The sequence below is a fragment of the Bos mutus genome, chromosome 11 (genome assembly GCF_027580195.1).
Source record: "Bos mutus isolate GX-2022 chromosome 11, NWIPB_WYAK_1.1, whole genome shotgun sequence".
Lineage (NCBI taxonomy): Eukaryota > Metazoa > Chordata > Mammalia > Artiodactyla > Bovidae > Bos > Bos mutus.
In genome coordinates, this window is record NC_091627.1 from 83,714,999 (window position 1) to 83,730,642 (window position 15,644).

At 39.0% G+C, this 15,644-nt stretch overlaps 1 protein-coding gene across 3 annotated transcripts in view; it reads left to right on the forward strand.

The window, feature by feature from the left end:
• The window catches only part of SLC8A1 (solute carrier family 8 member A1), a 463,121-nt gene that overhangs the window by 23,290 nt on the left and 424,187 nt on the right, over positions 1–15,644 (forward strand). The gene's annotated exons all lie outside the window — the stretch shown is intronic.

Consider the following 15,644-nt stretch of genomic DNA (forward strand, 5'->3'; position numbering starts at 1 on the left):
GGAGATTGTTCTTAGGGGAGAAACCTGCCAACCGACATTCTAATGCTTTCCTACTCAGAGATTAACCCCACGGAAGGTTGTCAAGAAGCCATGTAATTGCTCTTGTTGGAGCAGAAGCCTAAGAGTTCTAAGGACTGCGTTTGTCTTAAGGAAGAAAACTGAGTCTGCCTGTTCTTCCACCCTCAGGCTTTGTTCTGTCTTGTCTCCTTCAACCAAAGTGCTCTAACCCCACAGTGAAACTAGTCTCCCCCTGACTTCCCCTTCCAACAATATACACAGTCCTCTTCCCACCAGAGTAGAAAAAGCTGCTCTGGTGTCTTAAAGGAGTAACACAATGTCAGAAAAATGAGACAAGATTTTTAGATTCTTGAAAAGACTCAGAACCATGACCTTGGGAAGACAATCATCCCTCCTCTACTCTGCCCTGTACCCCACCTTATGAGGACTCCATTCCCATTCGGCACCTGCTCTGTATGTCATGCTGACCTCAACACAAATGCTTTTTATTTCTTTTTTTTGGGGCCATGCCTTGTGGCATGTGGTATCTTACTTCCCTGATCAGTGATGGAACCCATGGTCCTTGCATTTGAAGCAAGGAATCTTAATCATTGGACCACTGGGGAAATCCCAGAACAAATATTTTTGTGTATGTATTTCCTTTTGCTTTGCAAGGCTCATGTAGTCCCATTTAAGCACAGCAAAATTTGAGGTACATTTTACTTTTGTTTACAGATGGTAACACTAAGCAGACAGACTTGATTTCTTACTCAGTGTCTGCTCTAAATTGCCAGCAATGTGTCCCCACAGGCTGGTCTCTTTAGTTCCCTAAGCCTCAGTATTCTATCTGTGAAACAGGGCTCCTGATCACCTCCTAGATTGATGCAGCAGCTACAGATGTTTGTAAAGCACTAGATGCTGTGCCTGACACAGAGTAAGCACCCAATCAATGACAATTATCCTCATTAGAGCCTTATTGTTACTATAATTATGATTATCTCATGGGATTCTAACACAGATCATTTCCAAACCCGAGATTCTTTCCTCTATCACAGCGCCCTAGGCTCGCACAATCCTGCAATCTACCCCAGTGCAAATGGAAGACTCAGTCACAGGGCACCATGTACCCTTTCTCTGCTTTCACTGAAATATTACATGTGGAGAGACGCTGTGGAAAGATGCTGTGAAAATATGAAGAATTCTAAGACACGAGTCACAAAGAATCGGACCCGACTGAGCGACTAAGCAGAGCACAGCACAAGACATGAGCACAGTCCTAAAAAAGCTCAGTCAAGTAAAGAAATCCAATGTTATGTAATACTAACATGACACACGGAACGAACTCCTGTGAACTTAAGTAACCTTTGTGCTTGGTGCTTAGTGCTAAGTCGCTCAGTTGGGTCCGACTCTTTGCCACCCCATGGACTATAAAGACAATTTGGGGTGGGAGGAAGACAAAATATTAATGAGGAAATGAATGGCTTTAGTGCAAAAATCTTTGCTGTGCTTCTCCTTGTCCCCACCCTCTTCACACTCCCCTCCTCCACCTACCCCAGCCTTTGGTCACTTTACTTAAAAAAAAAAAAAAAAAAACACAGTTGGTTTTGTTTAAAAATACACTGTCAGATGAGACTTCCCTTTTGACAGTTAAAAGGAAACATGCTCATTATTTCCACGTGCTGAACAGGCTCCCGAGGAAAAAAAAAAAACCTTGAGAGTGAGCAGTTTGGGAACCCTGTTTCAAGAGGATTTGTCTGCATATTTGTGAAATGAGATGGCAAGCGTCGATCCTAAGAGCATTTTGATGACCTAAATCTCCTAAATTCTGTCTCATGGCAATTCTCTGTCATTTGCAGTCTTTCGCCAGCTTTCTCAGTGTGCCTGGGGGAGATGAGAGAGGAGAAATATGGATAAAAAGGCTTCACTTTTTTTCAGTCTATTTCTGTCCACAGAAGGTGTCCCCCTTGTGGTAACAGCAAAGGCTAATCTAGCATTTCATCTAATCTTGTGATATTTCACACATGTACAAAGACCTTTCGGTACTCTGTCTATCCATCCTTTTAATAGCTCTTGCTTCTAAAAGAGCAAACGTTTACTTACGTTCATTCCTACCTGAAAGTTAATACTAAACTCAAAGCCAGATATGAAGTCAGCTGGCTCTAAACTCCTTAACCTCATTTATTGTTATTGTTTTTTTGAACTTCCCCTTCCTTAGGACTGGTTGTATTGTTTTTCCATGAAGTCCTATCAGAGATTAAGATGGTGTTATCTATCCATTAAAAGTTAACTTACTGGAGCATGAAAAAGTGCTTAAGCACCGTGTCTGTTTCAATGCGATAGCTGACCATTAAGCTTTCTCAATTACTAAACCTAACCCTTGCCTTTTTAGCAGCAACGGGAAAACTGGTCTGAGTCAGCAGGCACTGCAAAGAGCTACTCTTACTCCTATTACTCTCTCCTTGGATTCAGAGTAAACACTCAAGTGGTAAGAACTGAGAGTTTTGCTTCTAAGGAAGTATCTCAGTTGAACCACTGGTTCTGTCTTGAGTAGTGATTAAGAATTGACTGTTTTTTCTTCAGCCTACTGTATCAATATATCCAGTTATCTTCTCCCAAATGCAGGAATAGGGAAGGTTTATATGCTGCTTTATTCAAGCAAAATGAAAGGTTATTAAGAGCTCTGAGACATTAGTTTTATAAAGGAAATTCAAACTAGAGTCTGTTGTAATTGGAGAATTTAAAAAGGTAGAGAAATGTGAAAAATTCCTCTCAATCAGCCATCTTCTATAACTAATCTTTGAGATATTTAGGCAAAATGTACATTATGGATCTAAAGTGTTGGAAATTGTCAGATATTAAGGAGGGAATCTGAGTAGTGCAAATCAGTATTTAGTTGTATGGATGCCTACATCTTGTGTATTTTGTCTCTAATACTACCTCCTCAAGAAACCCTAATAGCACATGATTTTTCACCATTGACAATTTTGTGTATTTCCTACATGCAATACATGTTACTTATGTAATAGCTGAAAAAAGAAACTGAATATTTCAACAGTACTTTTTAAAATGTATACCACCTTCTTCCCCAAAATAACTTATGCAACTTCCATTAAGGTTTTATATACAATAGACTAGGGTAATAACCATAGAAAACTTCATTCATATGGCATCCTTGGGCATAATTCCCATTTTATGCATATTCTTTAAAACTTTTATTCATCCATATGTTATCTTCTATGCTTTCCCAAAAAAATGTGTGTGTTTTTTTAAAAAATCAAACAGAATTTTTTGTTAGAGACAGAGATATATCTCATCATCTAATGGTAGAATTAGATTTCATGGGACATGATCTGGTTAAAAATCCAGATCCAAGGACATGCTAAAATAAATTCTACCGTATTTGATACTCATACTGAAGCAGAAGATGTCAGTACTTTCTTTTGCCATCTTTATTATTTCTCTCGTATCAGGATTGTATTTTTCTGGAAGGCATTATTTGAATAAATTTGTTGACCATTTGTTTGAGAATCCATAGCATAAACAATTGTATTGTTTAGTATCACCAGCTTGTCAAGGTGGGGAAGGTGGAGCAGACATTTATACGGCTCCCAAGCAACGGTTGATTGGTTCATCACCATTGACATTTGTGAAGGGAAATGAATTGATAAGACATAACTGTGCCTCTGCTAATTATTGGGCTATTCATTTTTTTCCTTGGCAATGGTCACAGTCTAATGAAACTAGACTGTGTTTATCATTCCCTGTTATCTTAGGACAAACTGCCAATGAGTTAATATTGAATCTTGGTATCTTTATGAAGTTCATATGAGGCAAATTCCCACTTTTCAAAGCACTAAATTGACCATCTGGGGAATACCATGTTACTTTGGCCACCACATTTTAAAGAGTTAAAATATAAGTAATCAGAAAGGCAAAACATTTGATCAGAACTGTAATGATGAACAGGTGAAAGAGCCATGGATGTTTAAATTTATTTGAGAAGGTATAAGAGCTTCCTGCCAGTACAGAAAGGTCCATCATACAGAAGTTGAAGGTTTTATTTAGAGTATGATACCACCATCCAGAGGAGACCAGAAGAGTCCTGAAAAGCACAAAGAAGATTCCAGTAATTTAACAGGTACAGCAAAGCATTAGCCTTCCTTGAGAAGAAGTGAGTTTCTTTAGGGTGATTACAAGTGTTCAACAAGTATTAGATAACTAATCCTGAGATGTGTTACTGAAGAAAATAATTTATTACCAAAGAATTTGGACTGTAAAATCTCTAAGGGCACTTCCAAGTCAAATAATTTAGAATGATTTGATTAGAGGGAAGATAACAAGTTAACAAAGAAATGCAAAATTCAGAAGATATGTTCATCTTCATACATAAGAAGTGAAAAAATATACTTATTGAATAAATAAAGGAAAAGTATACTGAAGAGCCTTGAAGTATGAAATTGGCACTCTCAGATGAGGTTGAAGACCAAGAAAAATTGGTAGGTCAACCAAGAAAAAAATGACCCCAAATCAAACTATGACTATTTTATCATTTGCAGTTAAGGGAAGCACAAAAGAGGTTCTAAATGATTATTGTTGAATTCATTCATTCACGTAACCATTTGTTGCACCTCAGATAAGCCAGGCAACCTGCTAGTGTACCTACTTTGTTTGCTATGCTAGGTGCTTGGAACACCAGAGTGAACATTCTCTGTCCTTGATAAGCTTACTATGCATTGCAGAACTAGATAGTAAACACAAATTTTATAATTTTCACTCATTACAGTAATGATGAGTATATTTCTAGAAGTATAGGGTGTGTAGCAGGGGACCCTAACTTCCTGAAAATTTTCTTCAGGAAATGATGTTGAGCTGAGTGAAAATAGCTACCAAATTTTAAGGCACTTAGAGAATGAATATAACAATTTGATACCAACACAGTGGGGGCTTCCCAGGTGGCACTAGTGGTAAAGAACCCACTCGTTTTTTGCACTATGAGAAACCCACTAGCTTCTTATGCAGGAGACATAAGAGACATAGGTCAGGAAAATGCCCTGAAGGAGGCATGGCAATCCATTCCAGTATTCTTGCCTGGAGAATCCCAGAGACAGAGGAGCCTGGTTGTAAAGAATCGAACGCAATTGAGGTGACCTAGCATGCATGCACTCACCAACACAGTGAAAATGCAGAAATACAGACAATAAAAATATGTAATACCATGTGAAGACATATTAAGTATGTAAATAATATCTGCAAAAGTCATTTGCTATTTATACTATGTCATCATCATGTATAATCTGTTTTCCAATAAAGAAATTAAGAATCTACCTGCAGTACAGAAAGCAAAGAGGAACTAGAGAGCCTCTTGGTGAAAGTGAAAGAGGAGACTGAAAAAGCTGGCTTAAAGCTCACATTCAAAAAAACTAAGATCATGGCATCTGGTCCCATCACTTCATAGCAAACAGAAGGGGAAAAAGGGGAAACAGTGGCAGATATTATCTTCTTGGGCCCCAAAATCACTGCCAAAGGTGATTGCAGCTATGAAATTAAAAGACTAAAGATGCTTGCTCCTTGAAAGGAAAGCTATGACAAGCCTAGAAAGCATATTAAAAAGCAGAGATGACACTTTACTGATAAAGGTCTGTATAGTCAAAACTGATTTTTCCAGTAGCCATTTATGGATGTGAGAGTTGGGCCATAAAGGCTGAGTGCGGAAGAACTTATGCTTTTGAATTGTGGTGCCTGAGAAGACTCTTCAGAGTCCCTTGGACAGCAAGGAGATCAAACCAGTCTATCTAAAGGAAATCAATCCTGAATATTCATTGGAAGGACTGATGCTGAAGCTGAAGCTCCAATACTGTGGCCACCTGATGCAAAGAATTGACTCATTTGAAAATACTCTGATGCTGGGAAAGTTTGAAGGCAGGAGGAGAAGGGGATGACAGGGGATGAGATAATTGGATGGCATCATCTACTCAATGGACATGAGTTTGAGCAAGTTGGTGATGGACAGGGAAGCCTGGTGTGCTGCAGTCCATGGAGTCACAAAGAGTCAGACATGACTGAGTGACTGAACTGAACTGAATTGAACCTGCAGTGTAGGAGACCCGGGTTTGATTCCTGTGTTGGGAAGATCTCTTGGAGAAAGGAATGGCAACTCACTCCGGCATTCTTGCCTGGAAAATCCCATGAACAGAGGAGCCTGGTGGGCTATAGTCCATGGGCTCACAGAGTTGGATACCACTGAGTGACTAACACTTTACCATAAGGATATATGTCCAGTGTGCAAAAATTACATTTTGGAAAATTTGGGTTGATTATTAGTGAAACATTCTTAAATATCCTTTCCATCTCTAAAGCTAGATATCTATGAGACAATCAAAAATGCAACCTGTTAGGATAAGCATGGAAAATGTTTAACTGTGAATCATTAACATTAAAATTACAAGTAATCAATAGTTATTGTTGCTGTTTAGTTAATAAGTCATTTATGAACCATGGACTGTAGCCCCAGGCTCCTCTGTCCATGGAATTTTCCAGACAAGAGTACTGGAGTGAGTTGCCATTTCCTTCTCCAGGGGATCTTCCCTCCCCAGGTATTGAACCTATGTCTCCTGCATTGGCAGGAAGATTCCTTACTGCTGAGCCACCAGGAAGCCTCAATCAATACAGTTCTGAGAGATTTGTAGATTCTATGTCATTCTCTGGAGTATTGATCTCTTAATGGGCTTTCAATAAATAATTATTGAGCAACTGATTCTTTCCTAATACTTGAATTAATTTATTTAGAAGAAACAGATTTTCTCCTTGGGGAAAGATTGTGCTTTGTTAGTTTATTTAATTATTAATCCCCCCAAAGCTGTTGTTTTACAATGTGGCTGACTGATGTTTCTTGGTTAGTATTGGCTCGTCAAGCATGAACTGGTTAATTTTGCTCCTGTGATACATCATCTGCTCCTTCCTTCTACACACTACTTCCTCTTAGCCTATAAAAGTGATTCACTTCACACTCTCTACCAGTCTCCTCTATATCTCAGATGTTTGCATTTGTGTCACATCCACCAAATTGTGCCATTTGTAGAAGAGCAATTTATTTACCATTTATTCATTCAGCAAATACTAAATGCCTGATAAACTCAGATCATATGTGAGATGTTCTACCAAATACGGTGGGAAGTTGCCCTATATAAAATGCCTTCTCTCTATCGCTAAAAATTTCAGCACCGATGGATTACTTTGTATTAGTATTTCCAAGGAATCTCTGAAGTGCTAATTATTCTACAATAGAAAGAGAAACAGTTTTAGCCATCAATAACCCAGTTAAAAGTATTAAATCTTAAAAGTTTGTTTACTGTGCATTTAATTTTAGTTTTATATTAGAGTATAGTTGATCTAGGGCTACCAAGGTGGTACAAGGTAAAGAATCTGCCTGCCAATGCAGAGACACAAGAGACTTGTCTTGCGTTCTGTCTTGGGTTCTGCCTCTGGGTTGGAAAGATACCCTGGAGTACGAAATAGCAACCCACTCCAGTATTCCTGCCTGGAGAGTTCCATGGACCGAGGAGCCAGAGGGCTATGGTTCATAGGGTCACAAAGAGTCAGACATGACTGAGCAACTGAACGCACACACACACACAGTTGATTTACAATAGTTTATATTTTCAGATGTACAGGAAAGTGATTCAGTTATACATATACATATATCTATTATTTAAAAATTTTTCTCCCATTTGTGTTTTCATTTGATGGGAGAAATCAGAGCAAAATAACAACGATCTCTGAGATAAAGACCAAGGTGAAGGTGAACATATCACCCACTTCATTGTTTGCTTGAAAGAAAGAAAGTGAAGTCACTCAGTCGGGTCCAACTCTTTGCGACCCCATGGGCTGTAGCCTACCAGGCTTCTCTGTCCATGGGATTTTCCAGGCAAGAATACTCGAGTGGGTTCCTGACCATTTGAACAAACAGGACTAACAGGGAAGGATCATAAAAGCAGCATTATTTTTCCTTGCTCTGTTCTTTTAAACCTAGATACAAACCTGGACAGCAAGTGGTAAAAGGCAATTGTTAACTGGAAGTCCTACAGTCAAGTCAAGACATTAACGTGGTCCCAGTTCAGAAAACAGGATATCTGGTCTCATATAAGGATCAGTTTAAGTTGATACAATGTTGAGTCCTTTCCCTGGGCTCTGTTGAGAATGACTGCAGGCTGATGACTTGTAGGGTGAGGGCTGGGAAGGAGGGTAGGAAGATGGTTGTTCTCTCCTTGCCTGCTGGCTTCCTTACTCCTCCTCCTTCTACTTTTGCTAACCTAATGAAAGTTAGAGTTCTTTAATAGGATGACTTCTCATAATCGGGCAGGTGTCTGACTTTCTTGAGGATTGTCTTGGATTCTTAAGAGATTCCACCAGGAGATAGATTAAATTATGATTCCCAACATGCAAGCAGTTGATTGTATTTTCTTGGGCTTGCTCTTCCATCTTCCTCTGTGTCCTTCCCCAGGTGGGAAGGACATACCATACATACATACATACATACATACATACATACATACATACATACATACATACCAGGTGGGGTTACCCTAATGAATAGAAGTTAACATGACCCAACCCAGCTCTCTTGTGTTAGTGGCCCAAATCCAGTCCATGAGAAGCACTTAACACATCCTTTGAACCCTGCTGTGGTTGTTCACTTAAGTTCCAAAAGTAGACCTCAGCCCTCTCTCCCCCCACCCTGCTAACTCAGGTGATAGTAACTTTGACTCTTATCTTTGACTTTTTGAATGTATGTCACTCATTCTGGGAGCTTCCCAGGTGGCGCTGGAGGTAAGAGACTTGGGTTCCATCCCTGGGTGGGGAAGATCCCCTGGAGGAGTCCACTCCAGTATTCTTGCTTGGAGAGTCCCATGGACAGAGGAGCCTGGCTGGCTATGGTCCACAGGGTCACAAAGAGTCAGATATGACTGAAGTGACTTAGCACACACACATGTACACATTATGGACTCCAAATTCCAGAAAGACACATTTCAACCTCCCCAGTCCTTCTCACTAGATTTGGATGATGAGGACAGGAGATGCTGGGAGTTTCTGTTTTTGTAGAATCATCAGGAAAGGCTTCTATGATATGGCTATGCAAAGATAATTTATTGTAAGAATCCTGGGAAGCTCATAGCATCCCTGGAAAAGGAGGTTTGGAAGCATGGGTAGGAACAAGGGAAGAGTGGATAGCCAGACTCAACTCATGCCAGTTCATCACAATCTTCCTGGGTGCCAAGCTGGCATCACCCCTCTTCCTTCCAAAGGGCACTCTTATCACTGCTATGCCTGGAAATTGGAGGTTGCTGCTGCTCTCACCACTCCAGAATGGATGTTCCATTGTTTTTCTCCATTGAGAGGCAGAGCCAGGTGCCTTTGGCTGATGGCAGGTTATGTGCCCATATTCTTGGTGCCTAGTGGCTGGAAGCAAGTATCTAGACTCTTCAACATCTACGGTGTAAAGCCAGCTGTGCCTTAACATTCATTGGCCAAATAATAATTACTGAACATCTATGATTTACCAGGCTCAATTATGCATTAGACTCTGGGGTTGAGCAAGGCAGTAAGATATTGTCCCTCCTCTCATTGAGCTTCCCTTCTAGAGGAAGGCATGGAGTGATGTTAATAAGTGATTCAGGGAGCCCTTTATTCAGGAGAGCTTCCCTGTTGGGGAACCAGAACACTTCCTCATGCCTCCATGTTCAGATCCACACTACAGGAAGACAAAATTCCTTTACTCCATATGTCTCTTCATCTGGCTGTTGATTCAGATTCTTTAATATATTTTTATAATAAATAGGTAATCTAGCGAGAAAAATTTAATGCAGGGGAAAATAAATCCTGATAGAAGACTGGAGAGGGCAGAAGATGTTACCCAAACATGTAAGGTAGAGAATTTCCAAAAAGCGAAATAAGAGTATCAAATACTGAAAGCAAAAATCACCCAAGAAATATCTACCCCAGGGATCTAATTTAGTAAGGTGTCTAAGAAGTCATTTAAACAAAATTCCAAAGGAAAATCTTTGACACTAATTTGACTAGTAGCAGTCCAATTGGAACAATAATCATATTTTCTCCAAAAGTGACAGTTTGTGAGGACTAATTTTATTTGGATGAATAACAACAATGCATTTTTGAAAAATGTAGTCATATAATGTTAGTTACATTTATGTCTGCTTTATACAATGAAATATTCTTAACAGAACAGTGACTGGAATGAGCAGTCAAAATAGAAGCTTTTATTAGTTAGCATTAAATTTAGCTGCAAATGACAGAAACCAAAAAATAAATGTTTCTTACAAAAGAGAGTGGTCTGTCTCTCTCTAATGGACATATTCTGGAAATAAACAATTCAGGGCTGATAGAGTGGCTTTGTGATCACTAGGACTCCTTCTAGCTTGATGCTTTACCCACCCTTATTTGCTGTCATAAGGATCATCACGGCTGCTCCAATTCCAGTCCTCTGTCTGCATTCAAACCAGCAAAAAGGAGAAAGGGGAAGAGAAAGAAACAAAGAGAGCATGTTAGCTGACTTTTAAGAGGTTTTCTGGAAGTTGTCACATGACAATTCTGTTTCCATCTCATCAGACAGAACTTAATCATGTGGCCACACTTTACTGCAAAGTAGACTTTATTCTAAGCATTTAAAGTTGAGGGATCTGTTACTAACAGAATATTAGACTAGATGATTAGCAATCTCTGTCACTTTTCTTTTTCTTTTGTTTTGTTTGGCTTTTATTTAATGGAGCTATTCTTTTGCAGAGATTAGTTTTCTGTTTTCTCTCTTCTCTGAATACTGAAGCTTCCCACAGAATTTCTCATGTTCCTTATAAATTTTAGACTATCATATACCCTCCCATTCTAACCCACCTTTGATTTATGAGATTAGAAGATTCTGGGAGTTAGAGATGTAACTTCTCGTACTTTTCATCACTCAAAGTCTTCATCGATTATTTATCATATATATTTCTCAATATATACTGTGTGATGGTGTATTTTAAATTTAAATTTTAAAATATGAAGATATTTAAGTCAATAGAATGACCTAATAGTTGCTAAGAATGCATAAATATTTGACTAATTATTATATATTTTCATTTATTGTCATCAGCACTTTAGCTCATCTAGAGTGTAACAATGGCGCCTCTAACACAAATAAGGAGAAGCATTGTCTCTATGGTTTTCAGAAAACAGAAAGTATCAATAAGAGGCATGATGTTGTCTATTGTCATAGTAAAGGAACCAAGTCTCTGGAGACAAGCTATCTGGATTCAAACCCCAGCTCTGCCACTTTCTATGTGACCACAGCAAGTTACTTAACTTCTCTGTTCCTCAGTTTTTTTGATTGTCTGAAACAGAGACAATAACAAGGATGAATTGTCATGGTAGTACTCAGAAGTGGATGGTGAAACTGAGGAAGCTTCAGTCCAGAGACCCTCACATTCAGGTTCCCCTCCCAGTCCCTGGGAGAGGTCTTGGCAATATGTTCATATGATTATTTGCTTTGGCAAGATTTACAAAAGTAAGATCTTTTTTTTTTTTTTTTTTAAGGAGACTCCCAAACTGTGTAAGATTCAGTCCTTACAAAATTTGAAGTCTCTCCTGGCAGTTTTGCATCGAATTGAGAACCATAAACGACCCTAAAGCTGGGAGAATCCTTGGATTACGCAGCCTTCAGGCACTGGTGCTCCAAGCCAACTGAATCAAAGACGAGTGGGACCTTGTTTTAAAAAGTACAGGAACTCAGAAACTACACCTTCAGAAAGAGAACCTTTAGAGATAGGTCTTACAAATCTTCATTTTAATCAAGCTTTTCAAGTGATTCTAATGTGCCTTAAAGTTTGAAACACTATTGTAATACCTCTTCCAACTTTGAAGTTCTTAAACTATACCACCTTGGCTCTGGAATCGCCACCCAAAAGGCTATGGAAGAACCAGAAACCTAGCTCCCTCAGTCAGAATTTGCCCAAGGCAAGGAATGCTCTGAATTTTTTTTTTTTTTGTTTTGTTGTTGTTTGGCCAAGTTAGGTGGCATGTGGGATCTTAGTTCCTGGACCAGAGATCGAACCCATGCCCCCTACATTGGGAGCGTGGAATCTTAACCACTGGACTGTCAGGGAAGTCCAGGAATGTTCTGAATTATAAGAGAAACAGAAAGGAATAGGGCTGGAAGAGTTCCAAGCCTGGATTTCAGATAAAGAAACAACTTGTCGGAAAGGGTTAAGACTTCTGAGCCATTTGTTTTCTATCAGTATATCTTCAAGAATAAATCAATTATTCCATTTCCTCCCCTACCCATGAGTCCAGTGATAAAGATTATGATAGTTCTCTTCAGTATGAGATTCTATTAGCTCAAATTAAGCTGTGTTGTTTTTTTATGGATAGACAAGAGGAATCTGAGAATGATTGGCTGCTACTCTTCCAGACAAACTGCTAGATGTTCTACAACTGTTATCTCTTGAATTGTTATAACAATCCAACAAGAAAGGTGCTATTCCTATTTTATGAATGAGAAAACTAAAGTACAAGCAGGTTAAATAATCTTGGGTAAAATGACACAGCCAACATGTGGCAGGGATTTAAGTCCAGGTATGGCTGAATTCATTGCCTGTTTTGACACTCCACTCCTTCAACAGTGTGGTGCTTACACAGAAACATGACACTCATTTGCATGTGAGGTGACATTCAGAGCTTAAACCTTGAAAAGATATGATACAACATGCCACAGAACCAATTATTTGCCCTCTTTTCTATATCCCTTCCCTTGTGGCTCAAATGGTAAAGAATCTGCCTGCAATGCCAGAGACCTGGGTTCAATCCCTGGGTCTGGAAGATCCCCTGGAGAAGGACATGGCAACCCACTCCAGTATTTTTGTCTGGAGAATCCCATGGACTGAGGAACCTGGCGGGCTACGGTCCATGGGGTCGCAAAGAGTCGGATACAACCAAGCAACTAACACTTTCTTTCACTATATCCCTTATCCCTCCCTGTGTTAACCCATGAGCTTTAAAATACGAAGTGCCTGTGCACATATGCAAATGCAAACACAAGAATATTTGCTTCCTCTTAGAAAAATGACTCAATCAGTGAATGATGTCCTGCCTTTTTTTTTTTTTTTTTTTTTTTACTATAGTTGTATCTAAGGGCAAAAATATGCACTCGTCTTTTCTCTTCCCACATTAAAGGATATTGCAGTAGTTAAAAGGTTATGGTTGTGATCTTTTGCACTTTTAGGCATTTGTGTTTAAATATCATTGGTGCAGTTATAGACAGATCTGTTTAAAATATTAAGATTAGATGGTGGATAGGTGGTCTCAGGTTCCACACAACATCTGCGTCTTCATCTCTGAGCATGCTCTGAGCTCCTTCCTTGTGTGTTAGTCACTCAGTCGTGTCTGACTCTTGTGACCCAATGGACTGTAGCCTGCCAGGCTTCTCTGTCCATGGCATTCTCCAGGCAAGAATACTGGAGTGGATTGCCATTCCCTTCTCCAGGGGATCTTCCTGACCCAGGGATCAAACCTGAGTCTCCTGCATTGCAGGCAGATTCATAACCATCTGAGCCACCAGGGAAGTCCTGAGCTCGTTCTTTCCTGATGAGTTATGACGTGGACAGAGAGGTGTTTTTAGAGTAGTTGGTGCACCAGCACAACTTGAATGTTTATGTGCCTGAAACCCTTTCGCCCTAACAAGCCTTGTTGGTTAGGATTCAACTAATACACTCAACCTCTTTCATCTAAGCAAAGTTAGGGCAGCCTAAGCTTTGGAGGCAAAAGGCGGTCGCTTGGGAAGGAAAGCAACTTTTGGCTTCCTCTTTCAAGATTTCATGAGGTTTTTTGCTTTAAAGAACAATGTTTGTGGCTTCAGGCACCAGAGAAAATCAGAATTACAATCTGGAAAAAAAAAAAAAAAAGACAAGAAAAGGATTCTGCTTTTGCATTCTGGCCTTTCCTTGTCCTGTGTTGCCCCCATTCCTCAGTAAAATCAAGTCTCTGTGGAAACCTTATCACGGGCTCTCAGTCCATTTTCATAGCTGTATCAACAGATCCTGGCGTCAGGAAGAAATTGCCCAGTGCGTTAATTACCGGTACATGGGTGGGGGCGGAGCTTAGCAGCTGCACAGCTACGAAATGGATCATTCTAAGGAGATAAACAATGAAGGGAGGTGTAATAGGCTCGTATTTCTCTCCCAGTATTAATGATTTTAAAAATGTTTTTCCCCAAACCAGAAGTATTAGGATGTCAAAGCACCTTGCCATCAAAACTGAAATGGAAACGCTCATTTATTGTTAGTATTTTAGCAGTGATCTTCCCCAGATGCAAATAAAACTAGTGTTATAAGAGATAACATGAAAACCCTACTTATTACCCTGAGATATTTTATTTCTCTAACCTAGATGAGAAATGTCTGTGTGTTCTTTTCTGTATCTGTCCTATATGTAGGAAGTAGTCATCACTGTTATCTCTAGATCAGGCTACATTGAGGGGAAAAAGTGGTTATTATTCATATGTAAAAGAGTAAATTTCACACATTACCAAAGGGTGAGGAAATCTGCCACTTTAAGCTCCCAGTTCTCCCAGGGGCAACCACTGCTATCATTGCTTCTATGTCTGTCTAAATAAATTCTTCATGTATACATGTGTTCTGTATTTTAAAATTCATTTTGCGTATTTGCTGGTCTGCTAATGAATCCAAGCAAGACCCTATGGGGTGCCTAGGTACAAATCCTTTCTGTGTCTCTAGTTTCTTGTTTGTAGGAGAAAGGCTTCATTCAGAAAAAATTTTTAAAAATGGCCAAGTGGAAGATTTTTATGGGTTTAAAGAACATTTATGAATTCCCTAAGCCCAAGAAAACTTGTGATCAGAAGATAAATAGCATATCAAGAATTTGAGGTGCAGGTTCTAGTGGTACAACGAATTCATTGGGACCATGTGATATAAAATAATTAGACCAAAAAAGTAATTTTAAATATATGAGTTAAAATTACATACAAAATACCAATTATGGCATCTCTTGAAGATTTATCATTAAAAGATGCTCATTTAGATTGAATTTCTACTGAAAAGGAGATGAAGAATTCAGTCAAATGTATTTTAAATGTTTATTCAACAACAATCTGCACATTTGCACTTTCTGAATTAGGGGCCTGAATTAATGAAGATTGAAAGTTTTCCTGATGTTTAAAATTAGTTGGTCGATAATAAAATGCAATATCCCTAATATAAATTTCCTTTAAGAAAGTCCATCAAAGAACAGATCTGTGGTTGCCAAGGGGGCGGGCTGGTGGGGGAGAAATGAACTGGGAGTTTGGGGTTACCAGGTGTAAGTTATTATATATAGAATGGATAAAAAACAAGGTCTTACTGTATAGCACAGGGAACTATATTCAATATCTTATGGTAGACCATAATGGAAAAGAATATTAAAAAATATATATATATATATATATAATGAAATCACTTTGCAGTACAGCAGAAATTAATACAACATTGTAAATCAACTATACTTCAATTACAAAATACCTTAAAAGTCCATCAAAGTATAAAATCATATTGAGATTCTATTATCTCTGAGATCCTTTGAAACCCATCCAACCCAGGTCTCCTGCA